Here is a 16,179-nt window from a genome sequence, read left to right on the forward strand (position 1 = left end):
GGCCAGGATCTGTGTAATCTGTCAGACTGGAATGCGTTCTTTCTCCTTGTGTCCCAGATAAGAACTGGAATGTGGGAATGGAGGAAACCAACCACAAAAAGGTGAGCTTCATCGTTTTATTTCATTTTATTGCCGCTCTCAGCGACTCTCGGTAGCCCTGCAAACCTTTTTATGAACCGAGAATGTTCATAAAAGGTACAAATTTACCTTGGAATCGTCGTTATTGAGGATAAACGTGGTCATGTTTAAAGTCTGGATTGGGGGAAGGGGGTGATTGATCCTATTTTTTTTTTTTCTTCTTGAACTTTACAAGAGGTTTAGCAGACTTTTCGTTGTGTTAAAATGTTTTCCCGCTTGGCTTGGATGTTATTTTAAAGCTTAAAAATAGGACATGTGGATTGAACGTAAAAGTAAAAAGTGGACATAAAATTCAAGAGGCTCACTTTTGAAAAACCTGGTCCGCTATATTAATTAATATTAATCGTGCAATATGATTTGTATTTTGTTGGGTTTTATATGTAGGGGTTTTGACCAACGTTTGCATAAGAATAAAGGTAATTTTAATATTTTTGTACATAACAGTTGAATGACTGCATTTGTGAGTTGTGTATCTCTATTAAATAGTAGAGGGGAACATTAGATTATTATTTTAAAGCTTAGATATTTCTGTTTTCATCCATGAAGGCTCTTTTAAAGTCATACTTTTTCCTTTTCTTTTTTTTCGTATTGATGGCTAGGCTTTCTTTGTTCTTTATAAGGTTAAACACAGGCAGTTTTTATGACATTTTATTATTTTTTTAATTGATTTTATATTGTATAATATAGCAGCAACAACAAAAAAAAATATATAAAAATAATGTATTATAATATAATAAAAAAATAATATAATAAAATAAAAAAATAATGTAATATAATAAAACATAAAAATAATGTAATATAATATAAAAAATAATGTAATATAATAAAATATAAAAAAATAATGTAATATAATATAACATAAAAATAATATGATATATAAAATCAATGTAATATAATATAAAAATAATGTAATGTAATATAAGATAAAAAAAATAATGTAATATAATATAATAAAATATAAAAATAATGTACATAGTTACATAGTTACATAGTTAGTCAGGTTGAAAAAAGACACAACTCCATCCAGTTCAACCACAAAAAATAAAAAAATAAAAATAAAAATAAAAAACACAGTACAATCCTATACACCCAACTCCATACCCACAGTTGATCCAGAGGAAGGCAAAAAACCCCAGCAGAGCATGATCCAATTTGCTACAGCAGGGGAAAAAATTCCTTCCTGATCCCCCGAGAGGCAATCGGATTTACCCTGGATCAAATGTAATATAATATAGTAAAATATAAAAATAATGTAATATAAAAAATAATGTAATATAATAAAATATAAAAATAATGTAATATAATTTTTTAAAAAACAATGTAATATAATAGACTAAAAAATAATATAATATATAAAAATAATATAATATATAAAATCAATGTAATATAAAAATAATGTAAGATAAGATAAAAAAAAGTAAAACAATATAATAAAATATAAAAATAATGTAATATAATATAAATATAATAAATTATACAAATAATGTATTATAAGATAAAAAATAATGTCATTTAATATATTAAAATATAAAAATAATGTAATATAATATAATAATAAAAATTATAATATATAAAATGTAATATAATATAAAAATAATATAATATAATATATTTCATTCTGATTTTATTATGAAGTTATAGGTTATAATACAAACATTGATAAATTCGTACATATTTAGATGCAATTATTTCATCTAGCCAATTTCAAATACACTCTCACATAAAACTCATAAGACAAGACAATATAAAGCATATTGAGACAGTACATGACAAAAACACAACAAAACAAAGACGAAACAAAACAAAACAGGACAAAATAAACCCCCAAAAAAAAGAAAAGTGAGAAAAAAAACAAAAGAAAGAGGGAAGATGGGAGGGAAAAGGAATAGTGTAGGGGTAAGGGATGGCAGCAAAGACCCTTCCTTACTTTGTTTTATTACTCCAAGGACTTTCTAATTTCTTGTTATTTCCCTGTATACCCTCCAAGGGGCCCATAATATAATATAATAATGATAATGTAATATAATATAAAAATAATATAAAAACAATATAAAAAAATAATATAAAAAAATATTTTATTATAAAATAAATCTTAGATGAACATTGTGTTGCCATTCATGCGGCAATAAGGATATCTTCGTGTCTGCATGGGTTGGGAAAAAATTCTTTGATGCGAATGAGGTGCCTAGGAATTAAGATGGAGAGCGAAGACATACTAGCGGCATGCACTTCGTTAACCAGTGTCAGTGCTGAAGTGCATTTCAGCAAACTGAAAATGTCTCACTGTGCACGTGCCAATGTAATTTCCTTCCCAGGTCATTCAACAGAAATTGGTAACTACCGTTAACAAAAGGCGAACCACCAGCTATCAAAATAAAATGCAGTGTATGGTATCGCAGTACCAGTGGACCACAAATTAAAATTGCATGTAGTTGCATGTAGTCTAAAGAACTATGGACAAGTATTAGGCCCCATTCACACGAGGCAGACTCCGTCGATACGGAGTCCGCCTGCTGCCGCCAGCTCAGCGGGAGATCTTTCCGCAGATCTCCGCTGAGCCGACGGATGACAAGCTCCTCTCTGCTCACTGAGCGGGGAGGGGCTTGTCGGGCACCGCTGTGTCCCTATGGAGCGATCTGATGAAAACGGACAGCATGTCCGTTTTCATCAGATCTTACCCGATCCGATCCGTCATGGACGGATGGGGACGTGGCCCCATACGTCTGTTTTTGGCGGATCGGGTCGGATGTCAGCGGACATGTCTCTGCTGACATCCGACGCTCCATAGGGGTGCATGGAGCGGTCGTTCAGGTCCGCCGTCAAAACTGACAGGCGGACCTGAACAGTATGTCCGTGTGAATGAGGCCTTATGGGGTAGCAATAAATAAACACCATAAAAATATTTAAAAACTAATTGGTAAAATAATGAAAAAATAAAACTAAAGAATATGAATTTGAAATAAAGTAGGCTTGTTTGAATTGCTGTGTCCCAGCTCGGTAGATTCACCCTGTCTATTGATCCTGTTTATCATTGTGTCAGAAAGTTACATAGTCAGTCAGGCTGAAAAAAGACACAAGTCCATCAAGTTCAACCAATAAAAGGGGAAACAAAATAATAAAGAAATCATACAATCCCATATACACAATCCTATACCCACAGTTGATCCAAAGCAGGGGTCCTCAAACTTTTTAAACAGGGGGCCGGTTCACTGTCCCTCAGACCGTTAGAGGGCTGGACTATAAAAAAAAATATCATGATCATTGCAAGCCCCCCCCCACCTCACCATCATCATTGTAAGCCCCTCATTGCAAGCCCCCCTCACAATCATTAATTGCAAGCCGATCAAGATCATTGCAAGCCCCCCCAATCATCATTCCATCATCATCATCAGCCCCTCATTGCAACCCCCCTCACCTTTGCAAGCCCCCCCTCACCATCATCATCATCAGCCCCTCATTGCAACCCCCCCTCACCATCGCAAGCCCCTCATTGCAAGCCCCCCCACCCACCTTCATCTTTACATCATCAGCCCCTCATTGCAACCCCCCTCACTATCGCAAGCCCCTCATTGCAAGCCCCCCCCCCCCCACCATCATCATTACATCATCATCAGCCCCTCACTGCAACCCGTGGGATTGAAGTTGTGCCCGCATATGTAAATGGTGTTCAAATCACACATGTGAGGTATCGCTGTGATCATCAGAGCGAGAGCAATAATTCTAGCACTAGATCTTCTCTGTAACTGTAGCCTGGGAACCGTAAAACGTTTTTTAAAGCCTATGGAGATTTTTAGGTATCGTAGTTTGTCACCATTCCACGAGTGCGTGCAATTATAAAGTATGACACGTTTGGTATCTATTTACATCATCTTTAACATTATACAAAAAAATTGGGCTAACTTTACTGTTTTTTGTTTGTTTTTTTATTCATGAAAGTGTCCTTTTCCCCTAAAAGGTGCATTTAAAATACCGCTGCACAAATACTGTGTGACATAAAATTTTGCAACAAACTCTATTTTATTCTCTAGATTCTCCGCTAAAAAATATATATAATGTTTGGGGGTTCTAAGTAATTTCCTAGCAAAAAATATACGGATTTGTAAACATTTGTAAACACCAAATGTCAGAAATAGGTTTAGTCACGAAAGGGTTAAATAGAAGAAACAGAATATCAACCAAAAATCTAGAAAAAAGTTATAAATTGAGTTACAGTTCAGTCAATAAAATAAGTATTTGATCCCCAAGCAAAACATGACTTAGCACTTGGTGGAGAAACCCTTGTTGGCAAGCACAGAGATAAGACATTTCTTGTAGTTGCACACATCTCAGGAGGGATTTTGGTCCACTCTTCTTTACAGATCTTCTCTAAATCCTTAAGGTTTATTGGCTGTCGCTTGTCGATCTTTTATACATTTTCTAGAGGATTAAGGTCTGGAGAATGGCTAGGCCCCTCCATGACCTTAATGTGCTTTTTCTTGAGCCACTCCTTTGTTGTCCTGGCAGTATGTTTTGGGTCATTGTCATGCTGGAAGATCCATCCACAACCCATCTTCAGTGTTCTGACTGAGGGAAGAAGGTTCTCATCCAGGATTTTACAATACATGGCCCCATCCATTGGCCCCTCAATGCGGCAAAGTCGGCCTATGCCTTTAGCAGAGCAACAGCTCCAAAGAATAATGTTTGCACCTCCGTTAGCATCTTTCTTCCTCCAAACACGGCAAGTTGAGTTAATGTCAAAAAGGTAAATTCTGTTCTCATCTGACTACAGCACTTTCTCCCAATCATTATCTGAATCATGTAGATGTTCATTGGCAAACTTCAGATGGGCCTGTACATGGGCCTTCTTGAGGAGGGGGACCTTGCAGGCGCTGCAGGATTCCCATCCATGACAGTGTATTATGTTACCAATGATTTGTTTGGTGACTGCCTTGAGATCATTCACAGGATCCTCATATGTAGTTTTGGGCTAATCCCTTACTTTTCCTATGATCATCCTTACCCCATGAGGCGAAATCTTGCATGGAGATCCAGACCGAGGGCGATTGATGGTTATTTTGTATTTCTTACATTTGGGAATAAGGACTCCAACAGTCGTCTCCTTCTCACCAAGCTTCTTGCTCATGGTCTTGTAGCCCATTCCAGCCTTGTGCCGGTGTTCTGCCGATGAGTGTCCCCCCGGCGGATTATGAACCCCCCTGTACTGTGCAGGCCCATCGACTGCCTCCGAAAATAGCCGAACATGTGGCGCCTGTGTGGACCTCCCTGTAAGTGGCCAGTCGGCCTCATGTGCTTGCTTCGCTCGCTCGGCTTCCTGGTTCTTTTTTGAACATCCTCCATGTCCACGGGGATGGTAAGGAATGAGCCTAGATGTCAGAAGTGTGCGCAGGCGCCGTCTAGAGCTATATGTTTAGCAATTTTCGGAGGCAAGCACAGCGCCGGCGCAGTACAAGGGGGGCATAATCTGCCGGGGGACCTTTTTCGGAAAGACACCGGCCCTGACGTCCTTTGACAGCCCCCTCCCCCATATTATTTGGTCTTTGTGAAAGTTATAAAGTCCACAAGGTATGGTGCCAATATCTGAAAAATGATCACACCTGAAGTACTGACGGACTATCTCATTTCTTAAGACCCTAACATGCCAGAAAAGTACAAATACTCACCAAATGACCCCTTTTTGGAAAGAAGACATTTAAAGGTATTTAGAAAGAGGCATGGTGAGTTTTTTGAAGTAGTAATTTTTTTCCCACAATTCTTTGCAAAATCAAGATTTTTTTTTATTTTTCACAAAATTGTCATATTAGCAGGTTATTTCTCACACACAGCATATCCATGCCACAAATTACACCCCAAAACACATTCTGCTATTACTGCCGAGTATGGTAATACCACATGTATGACTTTTACACAGCGTGGCCACATACAGAGGCCCAACATGCAGGGAGCACCTTCAGGCGTTCTGGAGCAAACAGGCCAATTCTGACATATCTCTTCTATATGTAAAAATCATCATTTATTTGCTAGAAAATTACATAGAACTCCAAAACATTATATATATTTTTTTAGCAAAGACCTAGAGAATATAATGGCGGTCGTTGCAACTTTTTATTGCGCACGGTATTTGCACAGCAATTTTCTAACGCGTTTTTTTTCGGAAATAAATCTGTGCTTTTAAAAAAAACAAAACATTTAAGTTAGCCCAATGTTTTTGCATAATGTGAAAAGTGACGTTACGCAGAGTAAAAAGATACCTAACATGTCACCCTTCAAAATTCCACACGCTCGTGGAATGGCGCCAAACTTCGCTACTTAAAAATCCCCATAGGTGACGCTTTAAATATTTTTACTGGTTACATGTTTTTAGTTAAAGAGGAGGTCTAGGGCCAAAATTATTGCTCTCGCTCTAACGTTCACAGCGATACCTCACATGTGTGGTTTGAATACCGTTTTCATATGTGGGCGTGACTTACGTGTGCGTTCCCATCTGTATGCGAGCACACGGGAACAGGGGCGCTTTAAAAAATATATATATTTTATTGTTCATTTTACTTTATTTTAGTTTTGACACGTTTTTCCCCAGAAATACATGTTTTGATCACTTTTATTCCTATTACAAAGAAACATCCCTTGTAATAAGAATATGGCATGACAGGTCCTCTTTACAGTGAGATATGGGGTCAATAAGACCCCACATCTCACCTCTAGGCTGGGAAGCCTGAAATAAAAAAATAAAAAAACGATCCTGGCTTCGATCGTAGCGGTGAGTCGGTAGAAGCACCGGAGGGCAACGGGAGGGGGGACGTCCCCTTTCGCCTCCCGTAAGAACGATCAAGAGGCGGAACAGCCGCCATTATCATTCTTATGGTGTAGAGAATCGCCGGCTGAAAAAGCTGATATCTGAATGATGCCTGTAGCTGAAATACCCGGCCAATACTCTGCAATACCCGGAAAATACTCTGGAAAAAAATGCATTTTAAACACTTCCTGTAGCTGCAGGCATCATACAGATATCCCTGCACAAAGTCAAGGACGTCATATGACGGCCGGCGGGTGGGAAGTGGTTAAAACGCATTTTTTTTCCAGAGTATTGGCCGGGTATTTCAGAGTATTGGCCGGGTATTGCAGAGTATTGGCCGGGGGTATTGCAGAGTATTGGCCGGGGGTATTGCAGAGTATTGGCCGGGGGTATTGCAGAGTATTGGCCGGGGGGAATTGCAGAGTATTGGCCGGGGGGAATTGCAGAGTATTGGCCGGGGGTATTGCAGAGTATTGGCCGGGGGTATTGCAGAGTATTGGCCGGGGGTATTGCAGAGTATTGGCCGGGGGTATTGCAGAGTATTGGCCGGGGGTATTGCAGAGTATTGGCCGGGGGTATTGCAGAGTAATGGCCGGGGGTATTTCAGGGGATTTGCAGGGGGTATTGCAGAGTATTGTAAGGATGGCTGAGCATGGATGGCTGGATCTGTGACTGCAATTGTCACAGATCCAGCCCACAGCGCTCCTGACACCCGCTCTCTCCCTCTCACACTGTACCGATCGGTACAAAGAGGGGAGGGAGGGACCAGCGTCATCAAATGACGCCGGTTTGTTTACAAGTGATCGCTCTGTCATTGGACGGAGCGATCACGTGGTAAACGGCCACTATCAGCGGCAATTTACCGCGATCCGTAATGCGCCGGGTCCTCTGGACACTCCCGTGTGCGCGCCCAATTCTGGGAGGACGTCCATAGACGTCCTCCCAGAGTTAACAAACCGCCCTGTAGACGTCTTTCGTCTATGGGCGGGTCATTAACTGGTTAAACTTTGGATAGTAAAACATGAATACCTTATATTTTTTTTCTGCCAGTAAATTCCTCTTTCTTGTCTGGTCATTAGCCTAGGCTTATGACATCATGCATAGCTCTCTCTCTAACTCTCGTGAGAATTTCCAGCAAGGGGGGCAGGAGAGTGGAGGAGAGATGAGTCATAGGAGAGTGGTTTACTAGGATTATGGTTGAAAATATCAGCCATAACCCCAGTACTGGCTTTCTCATGAAAGCTTTCCTAGCGGCTCATGAGAATGAAAATGCTGTCCCCCCTCCCGCTGCTCGCCGGTGTTTCTCGGGCTTCCACCAGTCCACCCAAGAAATGATCTCCTCTGTGGGCTTGGAGGACTGGAACAATGTCATGATGTCACTTCCGGTCCAGGCTGGAATTAAATCTTTTTTTCTTCTTTTTTTTTTTTTTAAAGGAAAAGGGATTAGGGATCTCTTTGATAAAGGGGACCTGTCATCCTTATTTCTATTACAAGAGATGTTTACATTTCTTGTAATAGAAATAAAAGTTATAAAAAAAAATTATTAAAGGGACAGTTCCGACAACAAATGCTTTTTGTCGGAAATTCTGACAGTGTGTAAGCTTCATTGGACATTTGCTGGTGCTCAATTTTTTTTCGACAGCAAAAGGGAAATTCCGATCATCTGTATGCAATTCCGACGCATGCTCTGAATAAATTTGCCGCATGCTCGTAATCATTGAACTTAATTTTTTCTCAGCTCGTCGTAGTGTTGTAAGTCACAGAGTTCTTGACGTTCGGAATTTCCGACAACATTTGAGTGACCGTGTATGCAAGACAAGTTTGAGCGAAAAATCCACGGTCTTGTTGTCGGAATTTCCGATCGTGTGTATGCAGCATAAAAAAAAAGTAAAATAAATTTAAAAAAAGAAGAAAATGTAAAGCGTCCCAAGCCCTCCGTGCTCGCGCAAAGAAGCAAACACATACGCAACTCGCACACACATATGTAAATGGTGTTTGCACCACACATGAGGTATCGATGCGAACGTTAGAGCGAGAGCAATAATTCCAGCGCTGAACCTCCTCTAACTCGAAAAAAGAAACCTGTAAAGGTTTTAAAACGTGGCCTATGGAGACTTTTAAGTACAGTTTATCGCCATTCCACAAGCGTGTGCAATTTTAAAGCATGACATGTTGGGTATATATTTACTCAGCATAACATCATCTTTCACATTTTACAAAACCATTGGGGTGAATATTGTGTTTTGTCTTTTTTTAATTCATTAAAATGTATTTTTCCCAAAAAATTGTGTTTGAAAAACCGCTGTGCAAATACAGTATGACATTAAAAATTGCAACAATCACCATTTTATTTCCTAGGGCTTCTTCTAAAAAGAAAAATATATAGGCCCGGATTCATAAAGACTTATGCCGACGTATCTTTATATACGCCGAGTAAGTCCACGGATGCGCCGTCGTATCTATGCGCCGTATTCACAGTACAAGATACGCCTGAATTTTGGCTTCCTACGACCGACGTAAGTCTCCTACGCCGTCGTATCTTGGGTGCATATTTACGCCGGCCGCTAGGGGCGCTTCCATTGATTTACGCGTTGAATATGCAAATGACCTAGATACGCCGATTCACGAACATACTTGCGCCCGTTGCAGTAAGCTACACCGTTTACGTAAGGCGTACGTCCGGCGTAAAGATAAAGCACCAAATAGTTGGTCTAAGTCATGTTAGGGTATGGACGTCGGAACTGCCGTTGGATTTTACGTCGTTTATGTAAGTCGTACGTGAATGGGTCTGGGCGTAGGTTACGTTCACGTCTTATAAATTGAGCCGTCGTATCTTAGGGAGTAAATTCGACGTGATTCTGAGCATGCGCGCACATGCGCCGTTCGTTCGGCGCTTCATTTACATGGGGTCACGATTCATTTTAATACAACACGCCCACTTCCTTGCTACTTTGAATTAGGCGGGCTTACGCCGGCCCATTTACGCTATGCCGCCGTAACTTAGGGAGCAAGTGCTTTGTGAATACTGGCCTTGCCTCTCTATGTTACGTCGGCGTAGCGCATATCAGCTGCGCTACACCTGCTCAAATATACGCCGCTCTACCTGAATCTGGCTAATAATGTTTGGGGGTTCCAAGTAATGTTCTAGCAAAAAATACTTTAAACTTGTAAAGAAAAAAGTGTTTAAAAAATACATACATCAATTTTAACACAAGCATACAAATATATGAATATAGAATTACCTCTTTAAACTTTTTCTTTCTTCTAAGTAACCCAACTAATCTAAAACAGCAGGAATTTTAATCCTATTAAGGATTTTAACTTTCATGTGCTGGACATTGCAGACTACATCAGCTTTATATAAAGCTATTTTAAGTTTCAGAAAGTTAACAGCATACATATATAATGTTGTAGGCAAACTACAGTACAATATGTTCTGCAAGAGAGTTCAGGTGTTGTCTTAAAGCGGAGTTCCACCCAAAAGTGAAACTTCCGCCTTTAAGCACTCCTCACCCCCTTATATGTCACATTTGGCATGTCATTTTTTTGTTGGGGGGGGGGGAGGGAGTGGGGGCTTTGGTAGGAATGGGACTTCCTGTGCCACTTCTTACTTGCACCCAGGGACCGCCTAGGCGACTCCTACTCTCGCCTTAGGCGGCCCCTCACTCTAGGCGATCTCCTGGGACACATGACAGGTCCCAGGAGATTGCCTGTCCACTCCTAGAGAGCAGCGCGACTTGCATATGCGCAGTGAGTGCCCGGCCTTGAAGCCGAAAGCTGTCATGGCCGGGTGCCCACAGTGTGAATGGAGGCACCGGCGGAGAGGAGCGACGCTCTGGGCGCCCGCATCGCTGGACCGTGGAGCAGGTAAGTGTGTTTATTAAAAGTCAGCAGCTACACTTTTTGTAGCTGTGGACTTTTAATAAACATAAAAAGGCTGGAACTCCCCTTTAAGGAGGCACCTCCATTGGACAATCTAGATCTTTTTGAACTTCAGCTGAATCCTCAACCTTCAAAAATCGGTTCTAGAATAGTCCCAGCATCTGAAATGCCTGTGTAGTGCTAACCCCCGCAAGGGCCACTGATTTGTGTTCCAGGTCCTACTCCCACTAGTGCAGCGGTAGCCAGACAAACAGCAACATTCACTCATCTTGGGGTCTAGGGGTTGCCTTTTTCAAAGTTTATTGCAAATTAACTTGGATGCGATTTAGGGAAGCTGTGGGATACTCTAGAATACTGAACAGGAATGCGAGGACACTCTTCCCTTTGCAACTACTTCTTAACACAATCCTTTAGCAGTAGGACTTTAGTGGGTTTAGTAACCCCTGCTGCACTAAGCCTAAAGTGTTAACAGCAGCAGCAGTTACTAGGATTCTTGCAGGTCTGTAATCAGTGTCCTTGGGACTTGGATGTCTTCCTCCAGACTCACCCAGAATGTCTCTTTTCTGTAAGATAGTCTCCTCTCTACAGCAATATAGGCTCTCAGGCAACCCTACTCTCAGTTAGGGATGAGCCGAACACCCCCCCCCCCCCCCCCCCCGTTCGAAAACAGCCATGCTGCTATCACTGCTGTGGCTTTTGATGCCCCTCGGCCTCCTGACTGTGTTTTAAAGGTTCAACTTCACATCTATGCGATGCATCAGAGTATGTGCCTTGCTGCAGAACAGCCTATTAATTTGAGAATGAACTGCCTGCCACCCATCAATAGCACCAAAGTGCATGGGCCTTATTTTTTAATGCCGCTGCACCAAAATGCATGGTGCTTTTGTTAGCATGCATTTTTATTTTTGTGATTTTTTTATTTTATTTACACATACATACCGTATTTATCGGGGTATTGCGTGCTCCAGCGTATAGCGCGCACCCCTAATGTAGACCCGAAATTCCTGTAAAAAAAAAACATTTTAATACTTACAGTTTTGGTGTCTGGCCCGGCGTCCATCGGCTGCATTGTCCGGTCCAGCGTCCGTCTGCGGCCTCGGTGGTGTCTTCCCAGCTTCTCCCGCGCTGTCTCCGAGTCGAATCCCCGCTTCCCGCGCTTAGTTTGAACACCTCCGCTGACATATACCGAGCGCAGTACACTCGGGTACATTCGGCCAGGCTCAGCTTCTCACGCATAAACGTCACAGAGCGTGACCACGAGCGAAGCCGAGCCTGGCAGAATGTACCCCAGTGTACTGCGCTCGGTATATGTCAGCGGAGGCGTTCAAACTGAGAGCGGGAAGCGTATCGGCGTATATCGCGCACCCACGATTTTCCCCGTATATATACATGTGTGTGTAAATAAAAATACACAAAAATGCATGCTAACAAAAGCACCATGCATTTTTTTGAGAATCGTGAGAGAATCGTGATCTTCATTCTAAGATTCTTCGTGATTCTCATTTTTCCCAGAATGGTGCAGCTCTACTGCCTTTAGGAATTAATATGAGAAACACCAGCAAATCTATTGACGTAGCTTTAGGTGCACACAGTACAGAGGACACAGACAGTACACCACGTGAAAAAAAAAACTAGCACAATCACATGCCTGCCTGTATATTAGGAAGAGCGGATCGAATCTAAACTCAATACAGTGTATAAATATATATACAACACCTGGGATGCATATATATCCTTTACACACTGTGGGCCAGATCCACAAAAGGGATATGCCGGCGTATCTACTGATACGCCGTTGTATCCCTGTTTCTATCTATGCGACTGATTCACAGAATCAGTTACGCATAGATATTCCTAAGATCCGGCAGGTGTTATAGTTTTACACTGTCGGATCTTAGGAGGCATTTCTCGTCGAAATTCCGCGTCGCGTATGCAAATTAGCACTTACGGAGATCCACGAAGCGGTTTCCCTTCGTGAAGTCTCCGTAAGTTGTTAGTTTGCAAACGCAAAATTAGGGCTACTTTTACAAAGTGTAAAGTTAATACACCATGTAAAAGTAGACCCTTCTTTCCCGCGACGCTGTCAAATTTTTTTTCAATTTTTTTTTTTCCCGCCGCATCTCTTTTTTTTCCCGACGCAACTTTTTTTTACCCGGCGCGATTCACAAAACTCGGCGTAACGTAACTTCGCGCAAAGCACGTCGGGAAAATCGCGTCGGGAGCATCCGCAGTATGTCCGGCGCGGGAGCGCGCCTAATTTAAATGGGACTCGCCCCATTAGATTGGGCCCGCCTTGCGCCGGACGAATTTAAGTTACACCGCTGAAAATTTCTAGGTAAGTGCTTTGTGGATCGGGCACTTAGGTAGAGATTTTGCGGCGGTGTAACTTAAATAGGAAAAGTTAAGTTACGGCCGCTCGTTGTGGATCTGGCCCTGTAACTCTAACTGACTCGCCTGCCTGCCCTATCTAACTCCAAAACATTACACACTCTATCTCTCTCTGTAAACCACCAACACACTACACAAGGCCGACTTCCAGGCAGCATTATATAGTGTGGGGCGTGTACTAAACCCCCTGAGCCATAATTGGCCAAAGCCACCCTGGCTTTGGCCAATTATGGCTCACCGTTTTTTGCGCGCTGTGATTGGCCAAGCATGCGGGTCATAGTGCATGCTTGACCAATCATCAGCCAGCAATGCACTGCGATGCCGCAGTGAATTAAGGGGCGAGACACGCCACTCGAATTTGGCGCGAACGGCCCAAAACGTTCGTAATTCGACGAACAGTCGAACGTGAGTTCGAATCGAATATGACGCTCATCCCTACTCTCAGCTATGCAATGCTGGGACCTCAATACAAATCATCAGAACTTGTTGGACCGCAGTCCATGGACTCTATAGGCACCACCAGACATTAATGTATATAAAAAAAAAAATACAAAACTTTATTAATGCACACAGATTTTAAAACCATACAAATTAAAAACACAGTAGCATTTTGCACCCTATGTCGAATGGGATGGTGGTTCAGCCCATAAATTGCAATATAATGATCTCAAACTGACAATCAGAGCAGTATACATAATAGAGGGCTCCACCGCCCTTTCACATAAAGTTTGACATGTTTTGAGTAATTACGCTTCTTTAGGAGCAGAAGGTGCAAACATAGAAATGCTACAACAGCACTGGCCAGAGACAGTTAACCAGATGAAGTGTGTCACACATCAGTAGGGGGTAAGTAAAAGGTCAGGGTCCTATATAACATCAAATATGTATTATGTTTAATGTATCTATAGGTATAGAAAGCAGACCTCATGAATAAATCTGTTCATTCCCAAGTGTGAAACAAGCTAGAGTTCATCATATCTGCCCCCTAGGGGCGGATATGCACCAGACACACCGCCACAGAAGACAGCGAGAGAACAATGGGCCAGATTCACATATAACTGCGGCGGCGTAACGTATCGTCTATACGTTACACCGCCGCAAGTTTTCAGCGCAAGTGCCTGATTCACCAAGCACTTGCGTGTAAACTTACGGTGGTGTAACGTAAAGGCGTCTGGCGCAAGCCCGCCTAATTCAAATGGGGCGTGTACCATTTAAATTAGGCGCGCTCCCGCGCCGGACGTACTGCGCATGCTCCGTTTTGAAATTCCCGCCGTGCTTTGCGCGAAGTGACGTCATTTTTTTTGAACGGCGACGTGCGTAACATACTTTCGTATTCCCGGACGTCTTACGCAAAAAAATAATTTTTTAAATTTGACGCGCGAACGATGGCTATACTTTAACATGGCTCGTCTAAAGTTAAGCCATGTAAAAGCATGCTTAACTTTGTGACGGGAAAAAATTACTAGCGACGACGTAACGAATGCGAAAACCTTCGTGGATCGCCGTAAAAGCAAATTTGCATACCCGACGCTGGAAAACGACGCGAAATCCACCCAGCGGCGGCCGAAGTATTGCAACCTAAGAAACGACGGTGTAAGTCACCTGTCGGATCTTAGGGCTATCTATGCGTAACTAATTCAATGAATCAGCCGCATAGATACTCTCAGAGATACGACGGTGTATCAGGAGATACGCTGTCGTATCTCTTCTGTGAATCTGGCCCAATAATTCTAGGACCATCATTCATAGCTAACTCTAAATTGATTAACTGTAAAGGCTTTTAAATTAAACTGTCACCTATGGACAATTTCGGGTAGTCTTTTACTATTTCACAGGCATGCACAATTTTCACATGTGTGTTACCCATTTAATCAGCATAACCCCATCCTTTTTATTTGACCAACAATGGGCATTATATCGTGTTTGTGTGTACCAAAATAAATGCTGTATGCTTTCCTAAAAAATTATGTATTTGTGCATAAACCACTGCACAATAATTGTAAGACATAAAATATACCAACTGCTGCCATTTTATTCGACAGGGCCTCCCTTTTCAGAAAATATGTATTTGTTTCGGGGTGTATTTGTGGCACTTTTTGTTTTAATCAGTGTTGTTTGCTAGGAAATTACTTATGACCCCCAAACATTATACATTTTATTTTAGCAGGGCCCCCAGGTAGTAAAATGGCGATTGTTGCAATTTTTTATGTCACACAGTATTTGCGCAGCGGTTTTGCAAATGTAACTTTTTGGGGAAAAAAATACACTTTAACCACTTCAATACCAGGCACTTATGCCCCTTCCTGCCCAAGCCAATTTTCAACTTTCGGGTGCTGTCATTGTTTAAATGACAATTGCGTGGTCATGCTACACTGTACCCAAACAGAATTGTTATCATTTTGTTCCCACAAATAGAGCTTTCTTTTGGTGGTATTTGATCGCCTCTGGGGTATTTATTTTATGCTTTACAAATAAAAAAAGACAGAAAATGTTGAAATAAATTAAAGTTTTTAATTTTTTTTGTTATAAAATGTTGTAAATAAGTACGTTTTCTCCTTCACTGATGGGCACTGATAAGGCAGCACTGATGAAGCGGTGCCAATGAGATGGCACTGACGATGGGCACTTATATGCAGTACTGGTAGGCGGCACTATTGGGTGGCACTGATATGCAGCACTGATGGGCATTGATAGGCGGCACTGATGGGCACTCTTGGGTGGCACTGGTAGGTACTGATTGGCACTGATAGGCGACACTGATGGGCACTGAAAGGCTGCAATGGTGGGTACTTATGGGTGGCACTGATAGGCGGCACTGCTGGGCATCGATACATGGCACTGATGGGCACTAATCGGCACTGATATGCAACACTGATGGGTATCCCTGGTGGCACTGGCAGGGATTTTTAGTGGGAGGCTCTTTACCGAGATCAGTGTAGCGGTGTGTCAGACTGCCACACCGCATCACCGATCGCCGC

At 41.8% G+C, this 16,179-nt stretch overlaps 1 protein-coding gene across 1 annotated transcript in view; it reads left to right on the top strand.

Annotated features, from left to right (window-relative positions):
* TMEM98 (transmembrane protein 98) overlaps positions 1-16,179 on the top strand; it is a 48,993-nt gene continuing 32,814 nt past the window's right edge. Inside the window, exon 1 of the mRNA XM_040329757.1 lies at positions 1-101. The gene's annotated coding sequence lies outside the window, so the exon portion shown is untranslated. The remainder of the gene's footprint in view (positions 102-16,179) is intronic.

This window comes from Rana temporaria, chromosome 12, assembly GCF_905171775.1.
Source record: "Rana temporaria chromosome 12, aRanTem1.1, whole genome shotgun sequence".
In the NCBI taxonomy this organism is placed as follows: domain Eukaryota; kingdom Metazoa; phylum Chordata; class Amphibia; order Anura; family Ranidae; genus Rana; species Rana temporaria.